Source organism: Meleagris gallopavo, chromosome 1 (genome assembly GCF_000146605.3).
Source record: "Meleagris gallopavo isolate NT-WF06-2002-E0010 breed Aviagen turkey brand Nicholas breeding stock chromosome 1, Turkey_5.1, whole genome shotgun sequence".
NCBI classification, from domain to species: domain Eukaryota; kingdom Metazoa; phylum Chordata; class Aves; order Galliformes; family Phasianidae; genus Meleagris; species Meleagris gallopavo.
This window is the reverse complement of record NC_015011.2, coordinates 38,129,395-38,140,318: the sequence shown is the minus strand read 5'-3', so window position 1 is coordinate 38,140,318 and position 10,924 is coordinate 38,129,395. Positions and strand designations below refer to the sequence as shown.

The 10,924-nt window shown below is 38.9% G+C and overlaps 1 protein-coding gene across 8 annotated transcripts in view; it reads right to left on the bottom strand.

The window, feature by feature from the left end:
* The window catches only part of NAV3 (neuron navigator 3), a 396,053-nt gene that overhangs the window by 183,331 nt on the left and 201,798 nt on the right, over window positions 1-10,924 (bottom strand). The window lies entirely within an intron of this gene.

Here is a 10,924-nt window from a genome sequence, read left to right as displayed (position 1 = left end):
ACCAGCCATGCCCCTCCCACTGCCGTTTTCTGTTTTATTTTAACATCAAATGATTCACTCTGTTTCATGAGGGTTCAAGCTTGCTGTGACCAAGCAAAATTCCCCTTATGACAGTAGAGGAAACTCAGGCCATAAATCAGTCATGTCTGCCCCAGTTCTACCTCCCGCCGTGCCCCTACCTACACTCTCACCCCGCCACACGCCCAGCACGCAGAGACTGCCAAAGAGAAAGTGAGAGCAGAAGTGTGTGCCTGTGTTTTGGTGGGAGTTCATTGGTTTGTTGCTTGGGATCCTGTCTGTCACAGTGCCTCTGCCACACTGCTGCAGTAATCACAGTTTCCCGCCCTGCGCAATTCATTTGTTCCCATGGTTTTGTGTGTGTTGCACAAAAATTGAAAGCAACCAATGGAAGGTTAGAAAGGCCCAGCTGAACGACATCCACCAAAACAAGGAGGAGGGAGGCTGGAAGCGGGTGAGATGGAGAGTCAGGGACACCATCCCATGCATGCTGAAGGCCTGGAGCACCCCAGAAGGTCTCACACTGTCTCCCATGTTTCCCAGCAGGCAGCAGAGCCTGGACCAGTGAAACTTTACCCAGGCACGGCACTGCATCAGAGTATCAATGGCTCTTGGCAGGAAGGGCTGAGTCCCATCTGTGGGGTGCCCACAGTCCCTCTCACCACCCTAGGAGAAAGGACAGACCCTCCTGCTGTCCCTGCATGTGGTTGCTGAAAGCATATATGCATAGCAGCATCACTATGTAGGAATATGTAATATCTGTGGTACCCTCTATGCTGAGGTTATTGTTTGAAATTGTTGAAATTGCACCTCATCTATGAGAACAACATGAGGTCACTTTATAAACATCCTTTTATTTAACCTCAGAGACCCTTGGGAGGAAGGGGTCAGAATTCCATTTTGTGAACAGAAAAACAGAGACCAAAGCCATGAACTACTTGCTTAATTCAAGTAAATCTGTGGCAGAAACATGGAAAAACTGGAAATTGCCAGTCCTGAGCCTTATTTGGAGAACCAATATCCACTTTCACCCAGCAAAGGCATCATTGCTTAGTCCACACTCAAGTCAGGCTCATTTGCACCCTGAAAACCTTTGTCACAGCTTTTCTCACTCTTCAGTAAAATTGATAGGAAATTTTAATTGGTTTGGACTATCCTATATCTCCTCAAAATTCCTGCAAGTGGATCACCAACTGGTTTGTCTTAGCTTTCTTGGCAGGTTTAAATAACTGTAAACAACTACATGGCATCAAATGTGGGAGGAGATTCAAGTCTCCCACAGCCAAAAGATGCTGCTGCTTGCTGGGGACCTAAATTTCCCGCCTGTACCCAGAAGTCTGCTTGAGCCGTATGTTTTCAAAAACCAGAACTTTTTTTTTCATTACCATATAGGTGAATCACATGGAAGACTCCATTAAAATGTTTTTCAAAAACATTTCAAAAACAAGTAGATATGAAAGTGTTTCTTCAATGTGTATAAATATGTATAATGAATCCAATGCAGAGTCTCCAATGATAGTATTAACAAATATTTAGAACAATATGAATTCAGGAGGATAAAAGGCACATACCACATGCCCATAGCATCATGCACTCCCCACTACTAGTGTTTCAACTTCAGTCATTCTTTAAAATAATGCATCTTAAGTATTCTCTGAGTTCCTACTATAAGCTGAACTATTTTCTGTACTCCAATGAAACTGATCCACTGGAACATACAGAATTTAATACCCACCAATATTATTTTGGGTTGATTCTCTACTCCAAATAAAAATGCTTTACCATGCACGTCATTTTTTTCATTGTCACACCCACACATAATCTGATGTACCAATCCTAATTTTGACTGCAATTTGAACTGCCGTCTTAGTATGTAGCCAGAGAAATTTTATTCTAGCAGCTGCTGTGCAAGTATCTAATACTCGAGGAATAGACTTCACCCACCCACACTTCATACATTTCTTTTTTTGTAAATTTAAAAGTAGAAAGTATGAAGAATCTAAACAGTGGAGATGGAAAAGAATTGTGATAAATATGGGTGATTTGCTATCAAAAGTTGATAATCCACATCACACTACTGGCCACAAAACTGTACCGATGGTCTCTGTATTTTAACAATCATGAAATGATGGAGAAAAAAGTGAGATGAGGTGGTAGTCAAATGAGTTTTTTCACTTCAAAAGTCTTGCAAAAAAATCAGAAAGTGAAGAGCTGTTGACAGAGACCATAGAACAAAGTAATATCCAGTTGGCAGTGGAATGTCACATTTAATTTCCTCTCTTTACAAAGGGTCACCACTTGCTTCAGCTTGTCCCCTTCCCCACAGGACTCCGTTTTCATTCATCTCATTCTTCCATGAACCCAACTGCTCAGGAGTCAGTTGTAGAAAATGAGAAGCATGCAGATGGATACATGAAATTATAAGAATGCGTGCATGCACTATATATTTCACACTAAATTCTTGGATGCAAATAACAAGGGACATAGAGAACCCCCTTCACAATGATTATCAACGTAACTGTAATTTTATCTTAAACTCCTCAGGACAGCAAAAATCTACAGTATACGTCATCACTGATGGTACTCAGTGGCAAAGAGAAGTTGCACAAAACAAAAGATAAAAGCCCTGTAATTTCATGCAACAGTTTGCTTGTAGTTGGCACTCCCCTTTTTTGGAGCTCTCCATGCTCCTCCTCTTTTCAGAGCTAGCAGTAGATAATTTCATCTTGCACTAACTGACCGGCAACATGTCCCAAAAACATTTATTATTATTATTATTATTTATTATTATTGTTGTTGTTGTTGTTGTTGTTATATTTTATTCTGAGGTTGTTCCAGAGAAGGCAACACGCAGATGGGTCAGTGGTTGCAACACTTCCTCCTCATTGCACTGACCAGCCCAGGAACCCAGCCCAGCCTCACAACTACATGCTGGGGCGGGCTGATGACTTACTCATTTCCTCCCGGGTTTCCTCCCTTAGCCCCGTGGTTCACAAACCCAGCTGAAACAGAAGTCTTTGCTCCAGTGCAAGGCTCCAACAGCTGAAGAAGGATGGTGGAGTTGCTGCTGTCTGCAGTGTGGAGGACTAGCCTCAACAACCTGATAGCAGAAGAGAGCCAAGACTGCGTTTGTGTGGTCCAAGCTCTGTGCTGGCATTGGATGATTTAACCACTTGCAACACAAAGCTGAATTCAGTGGGGCAATCTGAGCTTGGGCACAGCCTGCTTGTGTTAACAATGGTTTCCCCTAGCATTCTTCAACTGCTTGTCATGCTAACCTTCCAGAGGTTAGAGGAAATCAGTTCTCATTCCCAAATATAGTTATGAACTTCACCTCGATACTCCACACGTTGCTGTAAGGAACACAGGAGAGCAACTTGGCAGGAGTGGTGAAGAAACAAAACACTTTGCAATACATTAGTTTAACTGAGTGAAAAAGAACAGGGATCTCACAGGTTACTACCATTTGTTGAAAATGCTTTAATCATAAACCAAGCAATTATACACGAGGTAGTGCTGTAATTAACCCCCTTTAAAATTAATGCAGAAATGCTACCACACCCAATCAACGTCAAATGTGAAATGTCAACCGAATTTCAGAATTACAATCAGTCTAATGCAATAACTCGTAACACTTTGTTAGTGTCTTCCACAAAGCCACCTCAACAAGCTTTACAGAAATAAATGAGATCACCCCTAGACTTTATTTAAGATGTAGAGAAACCAATGAATAAAGGCTTCATTAGAGTATTTTATGTATGCATATATATTTTTAACATGTCTCGCTCAAGGGCAAGCAATGCTGAAAATACAACCCAGATATTCTGGGTTGTAATCATTTTTTTCTGCATATATATTTTTTAATCTGTTATTTTTTTCTTTTTTTTCTTTTTTTTAATCTGGCAGTTTTATAAATAGTCATGGTGGGAAAATACATATTCCAGGAATCAAGATCCTTCTACATATTTTTGTTTATTTGCTTGCTACAGAATATAGATTTCCACTGAAAATGGTCTGTTGCTATCGAGAAGGCAGCTTTCCATACTTAGTGTGCACCACTGTCATTCTGTTATGTGCCAGTGCTGCTGCTTCGGAAGAACAACAGTTGCAGCCAGCTGAGTTATGCTGAGACCTCGTGACAGAATTCCATGCCTTTTAGGAGGATAGGTTATATCTGAAAAGATATTTTCCACTGTATAAAAATGTTTCCTCCCTAGATATCTGGGAATCAATAGATACTACCCATCTTTCATATTCTGTCCTTTAAAATGCTCTCTAGAATACAACCATGTCCTCCTTCATTAGTATGAAAGAATTGAAGTGCAGTCCCTTAGTTCTCCCTTCCGTTCACAATACCAGCCTCATATCTTTTGGGGAGGGGGATGTTTTCAATAACTTATTTCCCCAAAGGAACCCCTTGACATTAGCAAGCCTCTCACAGTTTCTTCTTTTTTTTCCCTATATCCTGTAGCAAACAGAAGTTGGAAAAATAGACAGTTATCTATCATGAAAAGTGTTGCTGGTTGCTGCAGAATACCTGGGTTGCAATGGCTCACAGCCATAAAAAATATTACTTTTCAGCATAGCAAGATTCTGTCTTTTATTTTATGTTCAGGCTAGATCAATACGTTCGATATTCTTTTTTTTTTCTCAAACAAACAAACAAACAAAAGACCTGAAAAGAACACAAGAATTTTTAACAACCAGCCAAAGAGGAAATAAAGTATTTTTAACTTAATAAATGTGTTATGTGACTAAGTAGTGTAATGTATTCAGCCTACTTAAAACATGGTCAGTGAAGACAACTCAATGCTGATAGCACTTAGAGCTTTTCACCCATTTCAAATCATGCTTGTACAAAAAGAGATTAATGACTTGTTTTTACTCTTCTCCAGCATGCTATGCAATGGGCTGCAAAGGCTGTATATCTATTTCTTGGACTGTTTTCCAGTGTGTGGCCTAAACTGGATGCTGAATACCCACAAGAGTCTCCATAGCAGTCCCAGAGTCCCCGATGAAGGGAATTTGCCAGACGAGAGGGCATGACCACAACTCTACTTCGACAGAGCTATTCTTGGCCAACGAGTCGTGGGTAGCACAACATGTGTTGGAGTGTCCCTGAAGCTGCTGGCCTTTATAAGGAGAAGTTGGGCAATGCATTGACTAGTGTCAGAAGAAGGTGAGCAAATCATTTTGCAAAGAGATGCCTTTATCCTGTCTCTTCACTAAGGAAAATTTAACTGAAAGTCTGGTTCTGACCTTTTAAATATTTTCTTATTGCAGGTTTCCTCCCCAGGCTGCAAAAGCACAATTCATTAGTTTCTGTCCTCCTTTTAACAAGGAAAAGGGCTAACTTTGCAAACAACGGTTCAATATTTATATTTAGCCTGCCATCAGAGACAGATCCAGCATCCGATTTACATCAGGATTTAACTTACTACAGAACACACACTCCAACTCATGTGCTTCAAAGTATAGCTGGGGGTGGCACTTTTTAAATGTGGAGCAAATTACATGAGAAGGAAAAATATTTACACAATTAAAAATATAAGGCCAGAAAAATGAAACTGGAATGATACAATTTATATGCAAAATGGAAGCCAATACATTCCATTTAACAGAATGAAGTAAGTATTAAATGACATTCCTGATACCCTGTTTCTCGATTTGATTGAGCAAATGACAACAATCACAAGTTTAGGAATAGAAATTGTTTAGAGAAGTACACAGAAATTAACCAAAATGTCAGAATCCCTACACTATGATTCTGTGTTACAAACAGCAGTATGTATCCATCAATGTTACTCCGTAATTTTCAGATAAAAATACAATTAAATGAAATAAAATTTATTTAATCACAGCAAATAGAAGGAATAGAAATGATAGCATTCAACCATCACTGGCAATTTTTAGATGACTTATTCAACTTAGAGTTTGTGAATCACCCAAATGACATTTGTCCTGATGTACTGCTCTCTCTTTCCACACATTTCTTAACAAATCCAACTCAGAATTAATTTAATACATGTGTTTAGGCCAATATTTAACAACGGCACTGAGGCATGTATCTGCGTGGGTGGGTAAGGTTTGCTAAGTGATTTGTGTAGTGCAAATTAAACAAAAGTCAACTCTTTATAGAGTGAAATAACTTACTCATCTTTTGAAAATAATTGTACCCATTTGCTTTATTAAACACATAGTTTTGCTTACTATCTTATTGCAGCTGCTCATCAGCCCTGTGCAATAGCAGTGAAGTACCACAGGAAGGAGCCAGATATTCATAATGCAGCTGCTGGGCCCCCGCAGATTTGTATTGCAGCAAAGAGATTCTTGTCAGAAGAGCAACAACACCACAGTTATTAATGCTGGCCTCAAGCTTCCTGAATTAAGAGAAGACAAGACTCACATAAAGAAAGCCTCCAAAACACCCAATCTTGAGATGTTTTGATATTAACACTCCATGTAATTGCCTGTACCACTAACTTTGGAATTATTTCTTACCTGTATTCTTCAACCTCAGAGCACATTCTTGCATCCTTTTAGCAAAACTACAGTAAAATATTATTCACTGCATCTTTTATATAAAACGTTGATTCAAACCGGTATCTCTAATATTATAAGGGCAAAGACAACCAGCATTCTCTGCTGGGCATTACTGTGAAACCCAGAGACACCATTCAGGAGGTGAGTTTGCCTTGGCATATCAGTTCAGATGCAGAGAGCACTCCTAAAGGTAATGTCCCATCACTTACTGCATATGAGCAGGATGTCTCTCATATGGAAAAAAAAAAAGAGAGATGTGTTTCAGGAGCATGCTGGAAGTAATCCACTCACTAGCCAGCATACAGCCCATGCAACAGAATCTGACCCAACAACTCTTCCTGCTAATATTCACATATAGGTGATGAGGAAGAGGGAGGATATGATGGAAAAAGGTGCCAACTGTCCTTTGGAGTGGGACACACACAGATATTCTTGTGGATGCTACAGCAGCAACAAATATGCAGTGGAAATATTTTCTTTTTGATAGCAGTGATGCATTAAGAAATTACTTTGACCAACAGAACACTGCTAGTATTCTCCAGACCAAATAAATGAGCTGATACAAAACTCTTTTTTTCTACAGGTACAAACACACATTATCTGAGCCTGTGTAAAGCTTTCAACCACAGATGTCTACAACAGTTCCTGGCAAATGAGATCTCCTTTGGAAGAAATAGGTGAGTTGGGAAGGAGCACCTGTGCCTGTCCAAAAAAGTAAAGGAAAGCCTTTTTTTTGCTTCCTGGGCTATCCAGGATAGAAATGATGGCTCTCTGCACCAGGGGCCTCTTTCTGTTCCTCTGAGTAAGAAATCATTTATTCCATACTTGCATCAATCTTCTGTCTCATACATATCTTGTCACTTCTAGGATAAATTTCAAGACTAGTCTTACATTCATTTTAATAAAGAAGAACAGAAAAATACTCAGATCTGCCTGGAAATCACAATAATTTACAGAATAAAATCATCCTTGCTCTTTTCTGAGCAAAAGCAGTAAGTCACCAGAGCAGTTCTGGACAGAATGAACACCTGCCCTATAGATGCAGCAGTGGGCTCCTCACATGGAGCTGAGGAGATTCCACTGTGAAACTACTCCACATTTTCCATCAAAGCTCATTTTAAGGATTTATAACTTGGATGGAGACATTCTTTCCACATTGCGATTTGGCATTAAAGAACTTGGCCCAGGGATCAAAATAACCCTCTTTTCCAGCACTTCTTTTTAAGTATGGGAAGGCAAATTTCTGATACATAAAGATGCAAGAATATTAATACATACTTTTGCTCTTTTGTTACAAGAAATCAGTGGCAGAAAGACAGCAACTAACTTTATAATTAAAGTCTCCATCCAGCTTGTATCTTTTGAGGCTTAGGAAGTGATTTGAATTGTTTGGTTTCCTCTCATGTGGAAGAATGATTTTGCAAATCAAAATAAACAAAATAAAGTCTGCTTTCCAAGCTGCATATTTTATAACAAGGCACTTTAACTTCTACTTAACTTTTCTTTGGGCTTTGACAGTTAAAAGTTTTTTGTTACAAACACTATAATTTATAATTTAATATCAAGAAACGTCTCACATATTCAGCACAGCTTTCGGATACTGAAGGTAGCATATTAATATTAAGTGAACATATCAATGACTTCAAGCAAAAGCGATCTGGGCCTCTTCTTACTGTCATTCATTTTTGTTGAAACAGGTCTTTCTGGTGCATGCGTTAATGGTAATGATCATTGCTCAAGTGTTTGGCCTTTTGCTACCTTGCTGAAATTTAGGGAAATGAAATTGTGTGCACAGATGACAGCCTATGCATATATTTCTGCAGTTCAAATATACAAATCAGTTTTAGGGCTTGAATGACTAAGGATGCAGCTCAGTACAATAGGAATACCACTTTGTGATTTTTTTCCTTTTGAAAGCGTTGCCCCAAGATAAAGGTATGCCCATTTGGATGATAATAATACTTAAAATAGCAATCATCCAGCACAATAAATTTTATGTATGAAATCTGCCAAGGAATAATCTTAAATAACAAAGGGAACACAATAATCTTATCATTGTTTTTGCAGCAGAAAGCTTGTCATCCCAAATTAGATTCAACATTATATTCTTCCTCACTTCTAATCAAAAGCCCTATGTCATAAATTGGTTTTGTAACACAAACAGATCAGGAAGGACCATCCTATGGAAAGTAAAAGGTTGAAATGTTTTGAATACCCTTGTTTTCTATTATGAAAGGGGAGATCCGACTATAATGAGAGCTCTAACTGCACACCACACAGAAAAAGGCTGTTTCAGGAAGGGGTGTCCCATGGCCTGGTGACTATCCTTCATCTACGTCCTATCTGCAATCTCCCAGAAAAATCTTCGAAGGTATATCCCACTTTCTGGGGTTCTGCTACACGTTTCTGTAAGACTACACCACCTTCCTAAATTACATCAAAGATTCAGAACAGATTTTTTTTTCATCTGCTATTTACCTCTGAAGACAAGGAAAAAAAAAAACTCTCTTAGCTCAGGGTAAAAATAGTGACATATACATACGTAAAAAAGAAAGAAAAACAATGGAATCTAGCATCTGATAAATGCACCACTTATATTAAAGTATATTTATTAACAAACTATCCCATTCTTATGCTGAGTATTATCATACTTACATGTGAACTTCAAGTCTGGAGACCAAGGAGGTTTTGATTGTGTGTGATAGTTTAGATGGATAATTACATGAAGTTTAAATGCAGAATCTTCTATCATATTGCAAAGACAAACGGAGGAAAGATCAGGGATCAAGGCTTACGTATAAAGATCCACACTGACGGAAATTAACACTGAAGTTCTTTAATGAGACTTTGTGGTAGGGGAGGCTCTTCTCATATCAATACTTCTGTGCATACACTGGATCCTACTGCTTCAAACTAGTATCCATACTATAATGCTTCTATCACTCCTACAAATAAGATGCATATTTTTTGATTCTTAATGTTACATCTCAATAATATGGTGTGAATTTTTAACCAGAAATAAAAATAACTAGCAGATGTGAGACTGGGCACTGGAAAACACTTCCAGCTCTGGACATATCTGCAAACTGAACTGTAGGATTTTTAGGACTTGTCATTGCTGAACACACACGAACATCTTATAAATGAATGTAAATCAGATGATCACTTAGAGTCTACTGGTCTGCCATCTGAGAATAACAAGAGGCTGATATCTGAAGAAGAAAAAGGTCTTGACAGAGTTACATGAAAGCTCAGCCATTACCTGATATATTTTTTTCATCTTCCCCACTATAGACATCATTGCCTGATATTTAAGTTCAACTGCTACTGTTAGTTCTACAAATGTGGTGGTTATTTTTTTTTACTTCAAGGCCAAATCCATCTCCCTTATGCCACAAAACAGCTGGCAATTCTGAGTTTGAGGTCTGTTCTCCAGGTCCTCGTGACTGACCATACAGAGGGCACTCACCATTGAACTCTTCAAGGGATTGTGCTCCACATCTGCAACTCTTCACTCACTGTCCCATGTTTCTCTTTAAATTATACACTCCAATGATACTCTTGTCTCTTGAATACCAGACTAGAAATGAAGGATAAGGATTGACTGACTCACTTTAAAGGGCCACTGTCTTAAATTTAATTAAATCCATATCTTCTACCTCCCACACAATGACTCCTTGGGACTAAAGGCTTCTGTAAGGGATTAGGGAAGGGATACTCTCATTGCAGCCACACCACTGTGCAGAAAATAATTCAAGATTTGGGAAGTAGTGAACAGGAAGCAGAGGATGAAGAAGAAAGGGACACTGAAAACACAAACAAATAACTGCTGGCTAGAGATTACAGGCATTCATTCTGGAGAGGAGAGAGTGTGCTCCAGCCTTTCCTTCCAAAATCCCTTTTGTATTTTTTCTTACTAATGTAAGAAACAGAAATGATCCTTCATAAAAGGAGCATCAGGTCTTCTCTCAAAAACCTGTAGCCTACCATTTTTTGCCCCTTTCCACGTAATGATGAATATTTTTGTTGGGATTGTGATGCAGAATGGCACTATTGACACCACTGGCTCCTGAGGTAACTCTGTCTTGAGGAGGTTGGCATCACAGGAGAGTCTAAAATCTAAAAAACACAGCCACTTAAATCATACAGAAGAGTGCAGAGTGTCACTTTGAGGACTTCTGTGGGTAGGTCTGCATTTAGTCTACCGGTTTAGGATAAGAAAAACTGCTTTTGTGGATCTTGTCATTTTAACTCCCAAATAAAGTAGAATGAAAATTAATTTAATTCTGCTTGCTCTTCCTTCCTTCCTTCCTTCCTTCTTTCCTTCCTTCCTTCCTTCCTTCCTTCCTTCCTTCCTTCCTTC